The 15,946-nt window shown below is 53.4% G+C and overlaps 1 protein-coding gene across 1 annotated transcript in view; it reads left to right on the top strand.

Moving 5' to 3' along the window:
* Positions 1-11,198: 11,198 nt before the first annotated feature.
* PACSIN1 (protein kinase C and casein kinase substrate in neurons 1) overlaps positions 11,199-15,946 on the top strand; it is a 61,753-nt gene continuing 57,005 nt past the window's right edge. Inside the window, exon 1 of the mRNA XM_036317425.1 lies at positions 11,199-11,584. The gene's annotated coding sequence lies outside the window, so the exon portion shown is untranslated. The remainder of the gene's footprint in view (positions 11,585-15,946) is intronic.

Genomic DNA, 15,946 nt, shown 5'->3' with positions numbered 1-15,946 from the left:
CATCAGCCTGATATGCCAAGGTTGCAGGTTCAATCCCTGGTCAGGGCACATATAAGAATCAACCAATGAATGCATAACTAAGTGGAACAACAAATCAATGTTTTTCTCTCTCACTCTTCCTTACTCTCTCTAAAACCAACAAAAAACAAAAATTTTAAAAATGAGCTCAAAATGGATTAAAGAAAGACCTAAACATAAGAGCTAACACTAGAACACTAGTAGAAGAAAACAGGGGGAAATCTTCATAACATTGGATTTGACAATGATTTCTTGGATAGGACACCAAAAGCATAGAAAACAAAAGAAAAAATAGATAAATGGAATTGGAGTTCATCAAAATTTAAGACTTTCATGCATCAAAGAACACTCTCAAGAGAACAGGGGAAAAAATTTAGCCCCCTTTTTCCCCCCAAAACTTTAAACTGATAAACCACCATAAATTATATGAGATAATTCACATAACAAAATTCTCCATCTCAAAGCATACCATTCCCAATTCAGTAGCATCTAGTACATTCGGAATGTTGTGCAACCATTGCTACTACCTAATTCCAGAACATTTCCATCTCCCCCAAAAGCAATCCCACATCCTCAGCCTCCCTGCCCCAGCCCCTGGCAACCACTAGTCTCTTCCGTTCTCTATGGGTTTGCCTATTGACCCCATTGTTAATATAACATTTTAGTCCGATTCATTTCCATTATCAATTTTCATTGAGAAAATATTTTCTGGAGTGAATGATATTAAGAAAGATAATTCTTTGAGCAATTTTCTAATAGCATGCAGTAAATTATTTTCCAGTTTGATTTTTACCTTGCTGAGATTATTGTGATTGGGATCAATTCTTCTCTAATAATGTTTAAAAATCCCATATGGTTCATTGATTTTGGGAGGGAGAACATGTCAAGTTTCACTGTTTAGAGAGCCTACAATGGTGAGTTTTCCTTGTAGCCGTATTTCTACCAAATATAATTTCCCTCATCAAATTCTGTGGATGTGGATTTTGTCAAGTTTTGATTCTTTCTTTGAGTCATTTTTATGTTGTTTTGATGATTTCTCAGGAATACTCACTGACCACCCATATGAAGAATATACCACCCTAGCCGGTTTGGCTCAGTGGGTAGAGCATTGGCCTGTGGACTGAAGGGTCCTGGGTTCGATTCCAGTCAAGGGCACATACCTTGGTAAAAAAAAAAAATCCTGTCATTCTAACTCTTGAATCCTATTATTCTTCATAACACTGACATTGTTTCTTGTTTATTCATTTATCTGTTTATCATCTGTCTTCCCACTAGGCTGTGAGTTCCTGGTGAGCAGAGATTTTCGGGTCTTGCTCATGGCTGTATTCCTAATAACCATAACAGTGCTGGGACACCGTTGCCCTCAGTAAGGGAATGAAGGAAGGGACGAAGCATGGCTTGGACAGAACACTGATGGTCTGTGTTTGTCTCTTCATCCACAAGTAAAATCAGGAGAGCCACCCCACTCCACGCTAAGGACGCACCAAGTTCCAAGGAGCTCCTATTTTGCCAGGGAGATAGTTGGATTTACTGGTGCTACAAACTGGCGACTTTCTTGTTGTTTTTTAATTCTCACCTGAGGATATGTTTTTATTGATTTTAGAGAGATGGAGGGAGATAGAGAGAGATGAGAGACAGGAATGTCTATTGGTCACCTCCCATATGGGCCCTGACTGGTTATTGAACCCACACCCTAGGTATGTGCCCTGACTGGGAATTGAACAATATTTTGGTGCATGGGACAATGCTCCAACCAACTGGGCCGCCTGGCCAGGGTCAAAGTGGCAAACTTTGTCTTTAGGTTCAACAGGGCCCATGGTTAACACGACCAGAAATGGTGCTGATGGCCCTAGCCGGTTTGGCTCAGTGAATAGAGCAGGGGTGGGCAAATTTTTTGTGAGTGCGTGCCAAAACCAGCAAAATCTCTGACTCAAAATTCTTTTGCTTGCCAACCCTAATTTTTTGAGAACATGTTACATCTACTTGATATCTCTTAAGGTGTACGTATGTGAAGAACCTTGAAGAAATAATAAAATTCATTCGAGGGACAAAAACACAGTATAGGATGATGAAAAATACATTTATTTTTTAATGTATACATGTACACTGATAGTCCGACAGAAAACTTTATGACTCCGTTTGATATTATCAGTGGGGCTTTTGCTGCTGCATCACTGATGACAGAGATTTTACATCAGGTTTATATTCCGTGACCTTCAGAGATATGCACGAACTACTACTTTCATCCGTCAGGCTACTCCTATTATGAGACTTAACAAAATTCATCACTGAGAACAAAGATTCATGAGCGTATGTGGATGAAAACATGGAGAGTAACGCTGTTGCAAAGTTTTTTAAAGAGAAAAAATTTTCTGGAATGGCATTCCAAGTCCTCAATAGTTCGTTTTAGACACTATTGAAATTGCTCTTCCCCTCTCTCGTCAATCCATGTCTATGGTCTTTAAGATAACTTGTTATTTATTTATCTAAGATGCACCTACACTGAATTTATCTGAAAAATAAAAAAGTAGATATTAAGAAAAAAGTTGTAAATGGAAGATTATAAGAGAGGGTTTCGCGTCCCAGCAAAGTTACTGGCGTGCCATGTTTGGCACGCGTGCCAGGGTTGCCCACCCCTGGAATAGAGCATCAGCCTGTGGACCAAAGGTTCAATTCCAGTCAAGGGCATATGCCTTGGTTGCAGGCTCCTCCCTGGCCTGGGCCCTGGTCCTGGTCGGGGCTCCTGCAGGAGGCAACCAATTGATGTGTTTCTGCCACATCGATGTTTCTCTGTCTTTCCCTTTCTCTTCCATTCTCTCTAAAAATCAATGGAAAAATATCTTTGGGTGAGGATTAACAAAAACAAATAAACAAATAACCCTATCTAATAATAGACAAACATGGTAATTGACCGTACCTTCGCTACACCTCCCATTGGCTAATCAGCATGATATGCAAATTAACCACTAACAAAGATGGCAGCTAACTTGCATACTGCAGGCAGGACAGGACAGTACCATCCCGCCTGCCCTGCGCCATCTGGGCCTGCTATTTGCGACCCGGGGAGCAGGCCTAAGCCAGCAGGTGGTTATCTCCCGAGGGGTCCCAGACTGTGAGAGGGCACAAATGGGGCTGAGGGACACCCTTCCCATCCCCCTCCCCCACCAGTGCACAAATTTTTGTGCACCGGGGCCTCTAGTAAATAAATAAAGGTGCCCGCACCTCATGATGCTGTAGTTGCTGGAGGCTGCATCCAGGAGCCCGGGCTCTGCCTCCCGCTCCATCCCGTCCCATGGGACACTTACTGAGCAGCAGGGCCCACGGGAATAACCTCACTTCGAGCCCTCCATCCCGTTACCCACTGCTGCATAACCAGCCACCCCAAGCTTGGTGGCCTCACACAACAACGTATTACCTGTCCGGACCCTGTGGGTCGACTCAGCCCTGCTGGGCGGTTTTCTCCCTCAAGATCTCGTGTGTGTGGCCCTGGTCGGGTGGCTCAGTCGCTTAGAGTGTCATCCTGAGAGGCCAAGCTCGTGGGTTTGATCCCAGGTCAGGGCACATACAAGAAGCAGCCAACGAGTGCATAAATAAGTGGAATAACAAATTGATGTTTCTCTCTGGCTTTCTCTCTCTCATAAGAAAAGAAATCTCTTGTGTGTGGGCATTTGCAGCCAATTGCTGCTGGGGCTTGCCGTCTCGGAGGCTTTCCCTGCTGCTGGTTGGCGCCGGCTGCCAGCTAGGGCTGTTGACCAGAGCACGCGCAGGAAAGCGGCCAGGTCGCCCCGGGGCTACATTGGGAACTAGCACAGCATTACTTCGGCCACATTCTACTGGTCAAAGTAGTCAGTGGGCACAGATGAAAGGGAGGTGGAGAAGTAGGCCCACGCGGCAGACAGCCTGGGGACGAAGCTATCGCTGGGGCCATCTTTGGAAAACATACTGGCACAGCCTCAAAATGCATCGAGGTGGGGCTCTGCCAAGATAGGAAAGACTTCCTGCTTTTGCACAGTACTGTTAACTCTTCAAAGAGCTTTCGTGCCCACGCTCATCACCAAAGCTGGGAGGGATGTGGGCTGTGTGAGGCAGCACTCCGCGTGGGGCCGGAGCACCACTGCCTCCTTCCTGTGCGACTGGGGGAGCCACTCACCTTTCTGTGCCTCGGTGTCCTCATCTGTCAAGCGGGGGAATGATAATGCCTGCCTCCTAGCTTCGCTGTGAGAACCAGGCCAGGTGTTGGCCGTGGGGCGCTTGGAATAGTGTCAGGACAGAACAAGTTCATGTGATCTGTGGTTTATTTTTATCTTTGACATCTGTAATTTAGCCGGTTGGCGTGGCTCCGTGGTTGAGCATCCACCCATGAACCAAGAGGCCACAGTTCAATTCCCGGTCAGGGCACATGCCCGAGTTGTGGGCTCCACCCCCAGTGGGGGATGTGCAGGAGGCAGCTGATAGATATTTCTCTCTCATTGATATTTCTCTCTCTCTCTCTCCCTTTCTCTCTCTCAAATCAATAAAAACATTAAAGATTTTGTAATTTATTTTTTAAATTGTTTATACATTGACACGATTCAGACATCAAAAAGGAATGCGAGTCTCTTTCTCCGCCACCGCGGTGCGGGCATTGTCCTCCCCTTCGCCATGTCTTCCCTCAGACCTTCAGGAGCAAGGGGCTCCTCGCCAAGAAACAAAAGCAGAATTGGCCCGTCCCCAAGGGATTCGGATGAAAATTGGTAATAAAATCCGGTACAACTCGAAGGGAGACGTTGGAGGAGAACCAAACTGGGTCTATGAGGAGTCACACATGAGAGGTGGCTCACATGCTTATGCTGTGTCCAGGTCGCCTGCACCTTTAAATGATTGAAAAGATCTCTACTGTCTGGACAGTTGGGGCATTTAAATTAGAAAATGATTGGACCCATGATTTTTCTCTGTTGATGTTTTTCTGCAGTAGCAGGTTGGTTCAGTAATAAATGTGTGAGCCCTAAAAAATAAAAAAAATAAAAAAGGAATATGAGAGTCTGCAGAGTGGAATGTCCTCGCCCAGTGTCCGGCCTCCTGCTCCTCTTCCCTGAGGAAACCACTCTTCCCATGTCCCGCAGAAAAAACTCCCGCATTTACTGCAAACGTGGATATTTATTCTCCTGTCACCTCTTTTTATTATTACACACACACACACACACACACACACACACAAATGGTAGTGACCAGGCTCACAGTTTTGCACCTGGCTTTTCCTCTTAAAAAATAGGTATTTGGTGATTGTTTCATATCAAAATGTTAAGAGCTGCCCCATCCTTTTAATCAGTTGTATAATATTCCACTGCGGCTGTGCCATGATGTGCTAATAACCTCCCGTGGAGGAGGTGTGCAGTCTTCAGTCCCAACACATTGTGCTGTGATCCATCCCCTTCGCGTAGGTGAGCAGAATCTGACAGGCAGTGTCCCACACGGTCAGCTGGCGGCAGAACTAGGATCCGATTGCGGTCCCCGGGCCCGACACCCATGATGATTCCCGTCTCATCTTGGTTTGGGCCTCCAGCTGGCACGAGAGGGGACAGGCGAGGCGCTGAGCAGGCAAATCTCAAATGCTGTTGTCTCGCCCTGACCTTGCACTTGGCTGCACGATGGAGAAGCAGCTGGGAGGGAGAACCCAGCGGCCAGACTGATAACAGCGATGAGGAGGCCACAGCTGGAGGGTGTTGTGCAGCAGTGAGCCTCCTGGCAGTGCTTTGCATAAACCTTACTTTCTCCTTCGGGTGGGCTGGCTTTGGAGGAAGTAGAGGCTGAAACACAGGCCAGGAAGGGAGAGGAACTCGGCCCTATAACTGAAAAGACCGGCCAGGACTCCCGGGCCCGAAGGCAAGTCACCCAAGCTCTCTGGGCCTGGAAGGCGGAGCCCTGGCCCAAGGGGGCCTCTCCGGTTCCAGTGCTCACTCGATCCATGCTTCCTCGACCAGTCTCACTTCCTCATGTAAAAACGTAGGCCTGAGATTAACCCCGGCTGAGGCGGGATTCCAATGAGACCGCACGGGGGACGCCGGTGCAGACGAGAAATCCGCACACACGCAGCCCCTCCCCGGAGATTCCTTTTGAGGATGACGTTCCAGCCGGTGAGCTCTGCCCATGACCACAGCTTCCGTATGAAAGATTGTTAGCGAGCCACACTCCTCTGTTGTTCAGGACACGGAAATTAAAATCAACACCGAAACGCGAGGTCCAGCGTCTGCTTAGGTATTCCGCCTGCATTTCAGGTATTATGCCACTAGGTGGTGGCGGTGGCTAGGCCACCGAGGCCTGTTCCAGAGCAGATCCCCTAAGAACCACCTCAATACCCTTCCGTTTCATACACTAAGAAGCCTCACCAAAGGACCCACTGAGCCTGTTTCTTTATCTGTGAAACGGGGACACGAGTACAAGTTGAGCTGATGTAAAACCCTCCTGCGCCCAGCGAGACCCTCAGTAAACGTGTGCTTCTCTCCGGAGTGAGTAAGAGCGAGGCTTTGGAATCAGGCTGAGGGGCTTGAATCCCAGCTGCGCTGCTCACCAGCATGCGGCCTCGGGCAAACTGGGCCTTGGTTTCCCTGTCTGCAAGTGGGGCTAGTAATCAGACTACCATCTACATGTGTAAAGTGCTTAGAAAGTGCCTACTCTGAGAAAAGTGCTCTGCTTTTGCCGTCGGCTGTGTATGCCCTGGGGCGAACCCTAACTCTGGGCACCTCCCAAGTTGAGGGCCTTGTCAAGATGATATGTCTTCAGGATGTTTCCATCTCCTTTGGAATGAATCGTGGACAGAGAAAGCCACAGTTCCAAGGCTCCTGCCACCCCGGTTTAGGTCCCGGGATTCAGGCCACAGCTGACAATAGCCCCTGTCCACCAAGCAGCGGAGGGAAACCAATTTTCGAGTGTGCAGCCAGCTGGTGGGAAAGATTAGGAGAGGACAGAGGGGCCGTGAGGCTTTCAAAAGTACTTCTGTCCCTTGGGGCTGTCCAGCTCACCTCCCGGCCTGCTGCGGGGAGGCAGCTCAGAAAAGAAACCCCACGGGGTGGGCCGCTGGGCCAATGGCATCTGGCTCCGTCCGGCCCCACCTCCACGCAGGCTGTGGGGGGAGGTAGAGGAATCTGGTGATGACAGCACCTGACCAGAAGTCAGGTCTGTTTTTAGCTCAGCTCGGTCACTGATGCGCCGTGTGACCTTCAACGAGTCACTTTCCCTCTCTGGGCTTCAGAGTCCTGCTCTGCCCAAACTGGGACGCGCTTCTTGCCTTCCTTTCCAACCAGAGAGGTGGTGAGAACGGAGAAACGCCTCAAAACCTCACCTCCTCCTTGAAGCCTTCCACCTTGGATGGAACAGAAGGAAATCCAGAGTCTCCCCTCTCCTTCCTCCTCTCCCAAGCCCAACATGCGGCATGAAGCACCAATCCATTCTTCGTCACTGATCGATTGATTCCCCCCACGCGGGCAGTGCTGGTTTGCCCTCCGGACAGCCTGTCCCTTCTGCCGTGTCTGAATGGGAACTCGTCCGGGGAGGGCTGTGCCTGCCTCCGTGCTCTGCGTGGCACGGAGAGTCCAGCAGCAGCTGCTGGTGGAAGGGGGCTCTCGGTGGGAAGGAAGGTCCCATGGGAGCCCAGACGGGCCAGAACTTAGTAGGATGGAGAAAAGTGAGTTGCTGGGAGATAAGAGATGTGAAAAGCGCTCCGAAAAGTGAAAAGTGGCCTGGCCAGTGTGGCTCAGTGGTTGAGCGTCAGCCTATGAACCAGGAGGTCACGTTCGATTCCCAGTCAGGGCGCATGCTCGGGCTGCAGGCTCGATCCTCAGTGTGGAGCGCGCAGGCGGCAGCCAATTGATGTTCTCTTTCACCGGTGTTTCTGTCTATCCTTCTCCCTTCCTCTGTCTCTACAATCAATAAAATACAGCATTAAAAAGGAAAAGAGAAGTGAAAAGTGCTGTGCAAATGAGAGAAGGTCTTATTCCCTGGACAGGAGCATAACACGATAAGAGAGGGAGGGGGTGGGCCAGCTTCGTTGAACAGTTTTGCAATCAGAAAATCTAGAAGGAAGCTAGTTTAATCATAGGAAGCATGGGAGTTGTGTGTCAATTTCCAAAATAACTTTCAATTTGGGATGGGGAGGGGTGTGTGTGTGTGAGTGTGTGTGTGAGAGAGAGAGAGAGAGGGTGTGTTTTCCATTGTGATTTTTTTCTGGGCTTGGGGCTGCTAAGGTCTTAATTCAATGCCAGGTCTCAACTCCAGACGCAGTAAGTCCAGCTTGTCCACTCCCTTACCCACTCTCCCTACCACCTGACCCTCTATCACCTGCCTCTTCTTGGGTTGTTAAATAGAATGCCACAGACCTCACCCCCCCCGCCCCCATTGTAAATGTGTGACCAGCCCATGTCTGCCTCTCATCACCCTCCACTGCCCCAGGGTCCCAGTCTCTGCCAACCTCTAGGCTCCAGCCTCTCGTGGCTCTCCGTGTCGTGCCCCATCCCCTGTGAATGTTGTGCCCGTCTCACTCTTGCCATCCTCCAATGCCTGGCTGCCAAGGGACACCGAGTGTCCCCTCTGTCAGTATCCTGTGTCTGGACTTCACTGCCTCCTGAGAAGTTACCATCGCGTGCTCCAGTCCACTGAAACCCTGATGACCCACTGAGCTGGGCTAATGTGAGTGGGAGAGGGACAGGGAGCTATACGTATCCTATCTAATAAAAGAGTAATATGCAAATTACCCATCACTCCCTCACTCCATCACAAAGATGGCGGTGGCCATGGAGCTGGAGCAAGCAAGAGGCTTGGGTTGCCCCAGCGATGGAGGAAGCCAAGCTTCCCGTCTGCCCTGGCCGGCCCTGAGCTCCGCTCAAGGCTTACAAAGTTTCAATTATAGAAGTTAAATAAATCCCAGATACCTGCTTCTAGCCCGTGGGCATGACCAGCCTGAAAACAGCCCTCAGCCCCTCACCCAGGCTAGCCAGGCACCTCAGCAGAGACCCCCACCCTGAAGGGGGTGTGACCAGCCTGCAAACAGCCATCTGCCCCTCAAACAGGCTGGCCTGGCACACCAGTGGGGACCCCCACCCTGAAGGGGGGTGGCCAGCCTGAAAACGGCCCTCAGCCCCTCACCCAGGCTGGCCAGGCACCCCAGCAGGACACCCCCCACACTGAAGGGGCTATGGCCAGCCTGCAAACAGCCCTCAGCCCCTCACCCAGGTTGGCCACACCCCCATGGGGTGAGGGTCCCCACTGGGGGGGCTTGACCAGCCTGAAAACGGCCCTCAGCCCCTCACCCAGGCTGGCCAGGCACCCCAGCGGGACCCCCACCCTGATCCGGGACACCCTTCAGGGCAAACCAGCCAGCCATCACCCATGCACCAGGCCTCTATCCTCTATAATAAAAGGGTAATATGCAATTTGACCCTAACAGCAGAATGACTGGGAATGAATGGTCACTATGACACACATTGACCACCAGGGGGCAGACGCTCAATGCAGGAGCCGTCCCCATGGTGGTCAGTGTGCTCCCAAAGGGGGAGCTCTGCTCAGCCACAAGCCAGGCTGACGGCTGCCAGCACAGCGGTGGTGGCGGGAGCCTCTCCCGCCTCCTCAGCAGCGCTAAGGATGTCCAACTGCAGCTTAGGCCTGCTCCCTGCTGGCGAGTAGACATCCCCTGAGGGCTCCTGGGCTGCCAGAGGGATGTCTGACTGCCAGCTTAGGCCCGATCCCCTGGGGAGCGGGCCTAAGCCAGCAGGTGGACATCTCCTGAGCAGTTGAGACCAGAAACTTCTGAGGTGGGTAGGACTTCATCAGTTCAAGACACTGGCATACCTCTTACTTGTAGGGTGTCCAGAAATGCTCCAGGACTGCCAAATGTTCCCAGGCTTCTGCCAAATGTTCCCTGGCTTTGCTGGCCTCTTCAGGTAATCCTTCCCTGTCTCCTGCTTCATGTGGCTCATCAGAATCCCAGCTATCATTCAGCACTCCATTGGAATGCTGCCTCCTCCAGGAAGCCTTCCTGGATAGCCTGAACCCGGAGCCCTCTCACTTTCTCCGGAATGTTGTCCACTCACTTGGCTGTCCTGTTCATCCTTGGGATAGGCACTGCCACCTGGTCTCCCTAAGTAGGTGTTGAGTTTCTCTAGGTTCTAACACAGCAGTTCTCAACCTGTGGGTCGAGACCCCTTTGGGGGTCGAACGACCCTTTCACAAGGGTCGCCTAAGACCATTGGAAAACACATATATAATTACATATTGTTTTTGTGATTAATCACTATGCTTTAATTATGTTCAATTTGTAACAATGAAAATACATCCTGCATATCAGATATTGACATTACGATTCATAACAGTAGCAAAATTACAGTTACGAGTAGCAACGAAAATAATGTTATGATTGGGGATCACCACAACATGAGGAACTGTATTAAAGGGTCGCCGCATTAGGAAGGTTGAGAACCACTGCTCTAACACCTAACATGCGGTCAGTGCTCAGAGAATTCCTGTTGAATGAATAGGATGCTTCCCCCGGGCCATTGGGGTCATGAATTTCAGTGCCTCTGGTGAGGGGAGATGGAAAGGAAGGCAAGAAATGTAAATATGTGACCAGCCATGTGTAAACAAGGGCGGGGGCGGGCCTGTGACAAACTGGAGCCTGCATGCCTACCTCAGGGGCTTCTGATCAAACTCTGCCATTCCCACTCCCCACAAGAAGCTGGGACCTAATTTCGCCCTGAACACCCTCTCTCTTCCTAGCTTTATTTTCCTACTTCGTGCAGCCCACTTTCAAATAGACTCTATGTACTGTTCAGTCTGTTTAATACCTGTTTTCTGTCACAACGGTGAACTACCTGAGGGTAGAGATTTGGCACTTCTGGGTGAAACTGGTGGGGGGTGGGGTGGGGGAGGGTTATGGGTGGGGTGATGGGGAGAAGGGGCCCTCACTCCGGAGCGCGCGCGGGCGCACGGGCGCGAACACACACACACACACACACACACACACACACACACACACACACACAGCCCTGCACGCACCAGACACAGGATTAGGAGAAACCAGACACCGACAGGCGGATAGGGATGGAGAGAAGTCCAAGGAGGTGGGGAGAAGGCAGAGAGGGGAGGGGAGCGACGCCCCTGGGCGCCCTGCGTGCCTGCAGGAGCGGCAGAGGAGCGAGCAGGGGAGCTGCTCCCTGCACCCGGCGCCACGGAGCCCCTCTGCCCGGGCTGGGGGCCCCTGGAGGAGGGCGCCGGCCGGGGAGCTGGGGCCGCCGAGGGCTCCCAGGGGCCCGCTAAGCCGCTTGCTGCCTCCTCAGCAGCCGGGCCCCTCCACCTGCGCCGGCACCGCCGCCCTGCGCGCCCGCCATTGGCTCGCTCCGCGCCTCTCTAATCTGCGCATCGGTGCCCGCCTCCTCCGCCCCCCCACCCCGTCGGCTCTGACCTTCCTCCTTCCCGCAGCCCCGCAGATCCCGAGACACGGCGGCGGCGCAGCAGCCTCTTCCCCCGGGAAGTCGTCCGGGCTTGAGGCCAGGCCCCAGACGCCGTGGCGCCGTCGTTGGTGCTGGGCCTCCTGCCCCAGGTAGGGGTCTGGCCCTCGGATAGAAGGTGGGGAGGGGGTCCAGTTAGGAAGTGCGTGTTGGCGGTGGGCGCCGGGACTGGCGTCTTGGGGCGAGAGCGCGGGGGTGGGGGTGGGGGTGGGGATGAGGGCTTGGGCAGTTACCTGGAGAGAGGTGAGCGAGCGGTCCGGGGTGCTCTGCAAGCGCTGGGGGTCGCAGGCATCCCCAGGCAGTGCCAGGGTGCCCCTGCTGCGGGCCCCCAGAGAGACGGAGCTGGCGGCGCGGTCCTTACCCACAGGAACACGCAGGAAGTCGGTTCCTTGGTGAGCTGGGACCCGGGCCCTGGGCTGCCAGTCTCTGGCCCTGGGGCATTCTGGTACCAGCGGGGCGGGGGGAGGGGAAGGGGGGCCGTGCCAGCTTGGCGCAGAGGCCTGGATGGATCAGAGTGGGCTGCGGAGAAGCACAGCAGCTCCTGTGCCCTCTGCCCGGTCTGGTTTACAATTGAAGGTGTTTTTTCCTGTCCTCTGCCCCTTCCGCTCAGCTGGGATGGGAGGGGGAGAGGAGAGGGAGCTAAATGGCGGGCAGATCCTGGGGAGGCCTGGTCCGTCTGGCACTGCCCTCCTCCCCAGGCCTTTTGCTGCCTGTTGCCCCCCCCCCCCTTATTTTTGCTTTCAGGAGGCCACGAAACATTAAAAGGTCATCAGGGTTTGGGGGACACAGTGGTAAACCCCAGAGTTTGGCCAGAACCAGCTTCAAGCCCCAGCTGCCCCACCCCACCCCCACGGCCCTGCCCGGCAGCCCACGTGCAGTGACACATGTGGCCGCTTTTCTGGGGCCTAACCATAAATAACCACCTTGCCCTGGCTGTGGCACCGGGTGCAAACACTGTCAGGGACTCTGGAGGTCCCATCCCTCACCTGCCTGGCCTTCCCATCACTGACTCACCACTCACAGGCCACCCCCTCCAGGCCTCTTCCTTGACACCCCTGGTGAGATCCTCGGTCCTCCCGGCTCCCCCCGACCTGGTCTGCCTTGTGGTTTGGCTACTTAAGTCTCGTCTGTTGCTCTCTAGACCTTCAGGGTAGGAGCCTGTCTGATTCATCTCTGTCATCAACCCTGCACCTGACCAGGGCCTGGCACCAAGTCAATGTTTGTGGAATAAGTAAATGAATGAACTTGAACCCTGGGAAGTAGCTGGCAGCCTGAAGGAAAATTCTCTTGGGGGTTTGTGTTTTCCTTCCACCCCCCGAGGACCAAAGAGCCGTCAGAAACAGACAAGCGCATATAGGCCCTTCCTGTCCTGGAAGGAGTGGGCAGCCGTGGCGCTTGGAGACCAACGCTGCAGGCTCCAGAGGGCCACTTTGAGACCCCGGCTTGCGTGCCCTGGTGAAGGTTGGCTTTCCTCAGCCCCTGGGTTGGCACTTTCTTTCTGGGGTGCTCAGCTCAGACCAGAGGCCTCTGTCTCTCCGTCCCAGCCCTCAGGAAAGTTCCAGTCAGCATCAGGGAGCCTTGAAGCCCAAGCCAGGCCCTCCTCCGCCTCGGGGATCCTCAGAGTGAGCTCTGAGCCAATCCCGTGACTCCATTGTGTGAGGAGCAAACCGGGCCAGGAGAGGCTGCCACCATCATGTCTGTGACGGACGGGACGTTAGCAGAGCCTTCCCAGCCTGCTGCTCCGCTGACAGCCATGCTGGGAAGCCATCTGCAGGCGTCCTTGTCCTCGTCTTAAAGACGGAGAAACTGAGGCCCAGGAAGGTCAGCAGCAGAGCCAGCGACACTCAGATCCTGCGGGAGGAGGCCCTAGACCCAGGCCAGAGCGGCTGCTTGTCCTGGGCCCCTAGGTTCCTCCTCGCTGGTGTCCTGGCCCCTGGCAATGGCGAGAGTAGGAAAGAGGCCTTCAGGGGTCGAGGGGGCAAGTGGAGGATGTTCTAGTTGTGCCTGAAGTGGTTGGCCCCGAGGGCCGCGAAGGGAGGGCGCAGTGGTAACAGTGAAAATTAACGTGAACTAGTACTAGTGTAGCACTTGTCCTGTGCCAGGGCCTGTCCCAGGCAGGTTTAACTCATTCAGTCCTCACAGTAGCCCAGTGATAGAGCTACTGCTAGACCCATGTTACCAACCAGACCCAGGCACAGAGCGGTTATCTGGTCAGGGTCACATGGTTTAAAAGTGGAGGAGCAAGGACTTGAACCGAGGCTCCGAGGCTCCGGAGTCCATGCCCTTAAGCCGTGTTTCCTATTGCAAGATCAAGAGGGCTGTCCTAGCCGGTTTGGCTCAGTCGATGGAGTGTCGGCCTGCGGACTAAAGGATCCCAGGTTCGATTCCAGGCAAGGGCACATGCCTTGGTTGCAGGCTTGATCCCCAGTGGGGGGCGTGCAGGAGGCAGCTGATCAGTGATTCTCTCTCATCATTGATGTTTCTATCTCTTCCTCTCCCTTCTTCTCAAAAATCAATAAAAATATATTATATATATATATAAAAAGATCAAGAGGGCTGTGGACCGAGCGCTGTCTGTGGCGATACCGGCTTCAGGTACTCCATGGCTGAATTCCCTGCGCAGTAGGTAGTATGTGCGTGATTAAGTGTGACTGTGCCAGTTGCGGATCAATAATAACGCCATTATCAATGGGTCCCATTGAGCAGGAGAGCAATCTTTATAAGATGCAGGACTGAGCCTGTCACGCCCCTGCTCTGCATCCTGCTCTGCTCCCCATTGCCCTGAGGATCAAGTTCAGACTCCCTGATGTGGCCCTGCCTGGGCTTCCTGTCCCTTCTCCCCCGCCCTCTGCCCTCCAGCTGCTCTAAACTTTTCAGTTCCTCAAATAAGTCCTCCTCACCTGCAGGGCTCTGCACAGGCTCCCCCCCCCCCCCCCCCCCCCCCCCCCGCCTTAGAGCACTCCCCCTCCTCCCTACATACCCCTCACCCCCTGGGGTCACGGAGGCTTCTCTTCCTCCCAAAAGCTTGGACTTGGGCCGGGAGCCCCTTTCCTCAAGCCCTGCTCCCCTCCCCTCACATAGTATCCTCTGGGACTTTTGATTGTTCCCCCCCCCCCCCCCAGGCTGTGAAGTCCTGGGGGCAGGTCTGTGTCCTGTTCGCTGCATCCACAGTGCCTGGCACCGAGCGGTCCTCACTCGCACTTGCGTAATGAGTGCATGTGGGTTCCATCCTCTCCTCACCCTTAGGACTCATACAGCATTCTTCTCCCGGCAGGAGATGAGGAATGGGTCATGGATTTGCATGTAACCGCCCCCAGCAGGGACAAGCTGGTGGTAGAAGCCTTCAGTGGAGAAGTGAAAGTGCCCGTGGGCCTAGCAGGGCAGGGGAGAGCATTTGGGGTGGGGAAGTTGGCTGATTTGGGGGAGCTCTCCCCGCGGAAGCCCAGTGGGAGTAACGGGGGGGGTGGGGTGGCAGGTGGGTGAGGGCTGCCTGCTTTGGTTTTAGATTTATCTTAAAGAAAAAAAAGCTTTTATTATTTTTTCTTATTACCAAAGTGATACATGCTTGTTGTGGAAATGTTAGGATGTGCTGGAAAGCCAAATGAGGAAAACCCATTAGCTAGCCCTGGACCCGCCCACTGTGGGCTCGGTGCTGCTGCCCTCCAGCCCAGTGGCCTGGGGGGGCGGGGGGGCAGGCCAGGGTCCCAGGAAGCAGATTCAAGCATTAGTGTGTGTGTGGGGGGGGAGGGGGGGCGGAGTCCCTGGAGTCTCACTTGTGGACGGCAGAGGAAGGAGGCAGGATGGCCAGAGGGACAAGTAGGCCTCAGATGCTGGCCCAGCCGGAGGCCTCAGGGAGCCCCGGGGTGCTGTGGGGCTAGAGAGGAATGCTCTTGGAATGGTGAGCCTGGAGGCCTCAGCATCTTGGGCACTGGCTGTGCCCTTGGCCGGTGGCTCGCAGCAGCAGTGGCCCTGAGAGGCTGCCAGCTGAGGGTGGTGTGCTCACAGCACACCCAGCAGCTGGGGCAACAGACAGCGTCACCACCCGACTGGGGACATACTTGCGCTAAAGTTCACCTGTGGCCTCTCTGGAAGCCAACGTAACTAGGTGCCCTGTGGTTTTATTGGCTAAATGTGGCCCCCTAGACGGGGATGGGGAGGAGTAGAGAGAGGAAGGCAGGGCAGGGCTCCTAATTTGCTCTTCTTTTGTATCAGGGAGGGGTCAATGGATGCTGGTTTGAATTTGACAGTTAAGAAAAACATGTCCCTTTTTAGAAATTAATGAGATGTTTCAACGTTTGCATCTGTAACTGTTTACTGTGGAGCGGGAGCTCCCCATTTGTGGCTTTTGGTTACCGAGTGCTGCTCTGAAGTAATGAATGCTATATCCTCTTATTCAGGAGGGACAAAGGAGATTTGGTGACCCAGGGTGGAGTCACTAAAGAAGGTTAATCCAC

The sequence above is a fragment of the Myotis myotis genome, unplaced genomic scaffold (assembly GCF_014108235.1).
Source record: "Myotis myotis isolate mMyoMyo1 unplaced genomic scaffold, mMyoMyo1.p scaffold_m19_p_7, whole genome shotgun sequence".
In the NCBI taxonomy this organism is placed as follows: domain Eukaryota; kingdom Metazoa; phylum Chordata; class Mammalia; order Chiroptera; family Vespertilionidae; genus Myotis; species Myotis myotis.
Note: the sequence above shows the minus strand (reverse complement) of the source record. Positions and strands in the feature narration are given on the sequence as shown.